Here is a 5,225-nt window from a genome sequence, read left to right on the forward strand (position 1 = left end):
GGGGCGGTGTGGCTGGAGGAGGAGCCAAAGGGGGCGTGGCCAGAGGAGGAGCCAAGGGGAGGTGCCTTTTTTATGTTTGCTCCCCCTCCTCTTAGAAGCAGGCTACGCCACTGGTCCTGCTGTGAAGGCAGGGGACTGGACTCAATGACCTTTCAAGTTCTATGAGATAGGTATATCTCCACATATATATATATATATATATATTTAGTAATGTTGTTCCAGCTGCTTCAAAGTGGCTGCAGTGTGAACAGGGTGGGTAGGCATTTACCAATATGTGATCTGCAAAATGGCAAGTTAGCTTAAACATGGTCTTTGTCTGTGATTCTGTCACTCTTCTCTTTGCAGGGTGGAGCCTTCTGTGAACCATTACATTAGGGTGCCACCATGGAATTCTTCAATTACCCACCCCCTCCTTGATGTTTATAGTTACAAACTATATGGTCTGTGCATTAAATAAAACTTGCAGGCATTGCAAGTGTGACTGCTCCATACCCCTTAACTATAAAGCATCCCCACTGCCCTATACTGTTTGGTAAATGGTTGGTGTAACTACAGGCTCATGAGCAGCTAAAAATCCTTGCTGTGTGGAGCCCAGCTCACTGTTGAGCTCCCTCCCAAACCCCAACTGTCTACCACTAAAGCCTGTATGAAGCAGCCTGGGAAAAGCTCTGACCGCACCTAGTTTCTATACGCAGTGAGAATGTGCCTTAGGCTAAGGTGGGGTGGATTGCTGTGTGTCACCTCCCTCCCTTTACCTGGGCAGAAAGCCAAACAAGTAGATTGATGATATGGCAAGGAAGAAGATCACAGTCGCAAATTTGCTCAGCAACTGGCCCCCACCTGGAGGCTTTGTTTGGATAAGGACCTGGAAAGTTGCTCAGAATGCAGGGAGGGGAGAGAATACAGCCTCCTTCTCAGCCACTCTCCAGAGAAGGAGAGTCCAACCAAGGCAGAGGAGCTAAAAAGGAAATGAATGGAAAGTTGAATGAAGAAGAGAATAAGGAGAGTCACTCACAGTGTGTGTGACTGAGGGTATGTCTGCACTGCAATAAGACACCCATGAGCCAGAGTCAGCTGACATGGGCCAGCCACAGGTGTTTCATTTCACTGAAGTGGTGACAGACTCTGAGTGAGACAGTGTGTGGGAGACAGGGTCTCTGTGTGTACTTGTACTCTGGCTAGAGAAGCATTACAAGATATAGCTCTGTGGGCTGTCCACAGTATAATAAGAAAACCACTAAATAGGTAGAAGCCTGTCATGAAACTACCACTAAAACTATTTGACAGCATAAACCTACCCATTCCACTCTATGGGAGTAAAGTCAGGTGTTACTTCCACAGCCTACTGTATCAGTGATGACAAATCCCTACATCTTAGTTTGCAAACAGGGCCGGCTCCAGGCACCAGCGAAGGAAGCAGGTGCTTGGGGCGGACAATGGAAAGGGGCGGCACGTCCGGGTCTTCGGCAGCGGGTCCCTCAGTCCCTCTCTTCCTCTTTGAGCTGCCGCCGAAGAGGAAGAGAGGGAGTGAAGGTCCCGCCGCCGAATTGCTGCAGAAGAATGAAGCGGCACGATTGAACTGCCACCGAAGTGCCGCCGATCTGCTTTATTTATTTATTTCCCCACTTCGCTGCTTGGGGTGGCAAAAAAGCTGGAGCCGGCCCTGTTTGCAAACAACTGTAACAGGATACAAGAAATGGACAAACAACAGCTATAGTGCAGAACTAAGACACTTCACCCTCCTCATCAACATACATAAAAGAATACTAGACTTCCAGGGACATTTCAGCGTAAGTAGCATATGCCCACCTTGTTCACTGCAAAACTTTAGAGGAGCAAAATTAATCCAAAACAAAATCCAGTGCTATCTAGCAGGCCTTCCAGGCCTCAACAGTACTAACCTCCTGATCAGTGGAGCAAACAGTTTCACCCCTAACTGAATGATGCTCAAGACACTAGACCCACACCTAAAAAACCAATATGAGTCAACAGGAAGAACAGACCATAAGTAACAAGCTAGACTGTTACAGATCCCTGTGCAGAACTGTCATGCCAGCAGATATCTCAGCACAATGATTTGTGCAAAATTATTGAAGACTTTTCTCAAATACAGAATCAGGGACCACAAAGTAGAGAGATAAAATTGGGAGACAAAGCATAGAGCAAGGGAGGACCAATTGTGCATCTAATGGGACAGAGAAGAGATTGTAGCAGACTTTGTTTCAGGATCCAAAATACACAGGGCTGTGAGAAAGATATGTCCTCAGATTATAAAGATTGACCAAAGACTTTCACCAAGGAGGATGAGGAAAAGAAATCTTTTTGATGGGAAAAAGGAGAGTGATGGTAGAGATGGCATTGTGCTAGGTATGGACACAGAATGAAATCCCAAAGACACTGTGAATCTCCCAGGGCAAAGTGCATGATCTACCTCTGACAGATACCTGAGGATCTGCCTCTTCCTTACATTTTGGCAACACTTGCATAGCTTGTTATACTATTAAGAATTAGAGAGAGCATACATCAGAGAGTGAGTGCTGGCCCCAGCCATCCCCTATGGAGTAAAAACAAAACAAAGGAAAAGATGCTGCAAATTTCAAGAAAGTATAAACTGCACTCTTGCATCCCATCAAATCCACCTAAATCTACCAGGTGAGCAACAACGTGTGGGTGTGATGGTTTCAGTGAGGATAGTAATTCAAATATCACGGTGATGGGCGCATGCTGGAGGAGGTAGATACACCTTATTAAACAATACCCAGATTCTTTCTTGGTGGTTTAGTAGTAAACTTCGTAACAGAAGAGAGCTGTGTTTCTGCTCCTCATGGGGCAGATCCCCACCCCCAGACAGGGAAGGGTTAAAGAGCTCCTATGGGCAAAATGAGCCTCAACCCTGTGTGCCTGGGAGCTTGTCAAGCCTAGAGATGGGTGGGTCTTTAAAAGGGAGGATGAGGCTCCCTACTTAATGTAAGATGGTAGTTTGAAGGGATAGGACTGCTAGTCAGAGCTCCTTGGCCCCAGGGTTTGCTGACTGGGGAAATGACTAGAGGCCATTTTTGTTGTTGTTTGTTTGGTTTTCTAAAGGCCTCGGATACTGCTTTTTGTTGGCTAAGCAAACTTTTTGTTTTGACTCCTTTAACTGGCCCCCCCACAAGGAAGCAAATGCCTTGAACAGCACTGCTGGAGGGCCGCGCCCTGGATTCCCAGACTGGAGCAGCATACACCCTCTCCCTGTGAGGGGCTGAGGGGTATAGCTTATGATACTGCTTCAGAGCAGACCCTCCGCTTCCTCTGCTGTTTTTCTCTACAGTGAGCAGTCCAGGCCTCTGCCAGACTCCAAGCAGCTTTTATTTCACTGGGTCTATGAAAAACATTATGCTGAAAATAACTACCAGGCTATAAAGACACTGATCTGACTCCAATTTTCATCTCTTCACTCACAATGAAGCCCTGTGTGTCTCCTGGGAGGGGCATGCTCAATTTTAATGGCTCTTGGTAGGCAAAACCTTTTGGAGCCAGGATTTGTGAACACAATAGACTGTTCACCTTCTCCACGTGACCCTCAAAAAAAATCAGCTAGGCTCCCCCAGAAGACTTTTATGTGTATGGGGGGGGGGGCGCACGGGGAGAGTAGGGTTGTGATTAAAGGAACAGGGAACCTAGGGGGTACAGTGGGTGCTGACTTGTGTTTATGTACTGGTCTGATGGTGTTTTGCAATGACTGGTCCATGGACCAGTGCTGGTCCTGGAGATCTCCTGACACACTTCACAAAGGCAGCAAGCCACTCTCTGGTATCAAAAAGGGTGAGAAATACTGTCTTAGAGCAGTAGTTCTCAATGAGGGGTACATAGACCCCCTGGGGATATGTCAACTCATCTAGAGCAGTGGTTCTCAACTAGGGTGTCAACCCCCAGGGGTCACAGGACAGGTTTAGGGGGTTCCTAGTGCAAGGATGGTGTTAAGGCATGGCAAGCAGGGCACTTGCCAGGGGGCCCTCATGAAGCTAAGTTACATGCTTCAGCCCTGGGAGGCAGGATTCTGGCTTCAGACTCCCAAAAGGGGTACAGTAGTCTGGAAAGGATAAGAACCACAGTGTTAGAGGACACAGGTTTTGGGGACTGATCTATGCTGCAGTGCCCCCTGCTGGGCAGCAGAGGCAGTGTCATTGCCTAACCCATAGCATCTGTTCTCGCAGAAATGTTTTGAAGTATATACCTGCTTCAGGATCATGCAAGAAACCCTCTTCTCCAGCTAGTTTTATTAACTCAAATCAAAAACAGTTCCTTCCCAACCCCCCTGACAAACTCAGTCCTTTCCCAGACTCTCTGCCTGGGCAAATTTGACCTGTTCCCTGAAGTCTTCATAAAGCCTCCTCTGTTGGGTCTTAAATTAAGAAGACAAGGTACAGCTGCAGATCAATTTTCTGAAGGCTTACCAGCCTGCTTCCTTCATCCAGTAGGACCACACAAGATTCCTTAAGCCCTCTCTCCAGAATTTCCTCCCTACTACTGGAAGCTATCTTGCTCCTATGGTTGTCTCAGTCTAGCCCAGGCATTCTCACAACACATTTTTTGGTGGTCCCAGCGTGCAGCCACCAACTCTTGCTGGTTGCTGCTCTGACAATTTTTCCTAAGATACTTAACTCTAGGAAAAACAAATACATATGCACATATACACATCCAAATGCCAACCCTGTTCCTGTCTTCCATGGCCCTTCAGCGAGAGCCTACCTTGGGGAAGGTGGGTTGGGAACTCACCAGCCATCTACAGAGTCCTAGCTCCCTGTGCCCTGGCTGGCTGGGAACAGGGGAGTACCCCAGTGACCAAATACCACAGCCACCTCCACTGACAAGAGCTGCCTCCAGTGCTGTGCACACAAGCCCCACACTGCCCAGAACCCCTGAGGAGGCTACAGACTAATTGCTACAACCCTAAACACACTCCCTTTCCCCTAGAAAGTGACTGCAGACTACTTCCCTGCAGTCTCCTCTCTGCTAGCAGCTCCCGAGCTTTATAGAAGCCCCACCTTCTCCTACACAGGTGAGCTTCCCCTAATTAGGGCTTTCCTCTCAGCCTTAATTTTCCCAACTTGCAACCCATTAGATTAATTGTCCGTTCTGGCCTACATTAACCCCTTCAGAGTGAGTGTGGGGAACACACCCCATCACATCTACATTTAAAACTTTTGCTGAGAAACCTATGCTAGTATAGCTATACTGGCAAA

This window comes from Terrapene carolina, unplaced genomic scaffold (assembly GCF_002925995.2).
Source record: "Terrapene carolina triunguis isolate 2854851 unplaced genomic scaffold, T_m_triunguis-2.0 Scaffold96, whole genome shotgun sequence".
Classification (NCBI taxonomy): domain Eukaryota; kingdom Metazoa; phylum Chordata; order Testudines; family Emydidae; genus Terrapene; species Terrapene triunguis.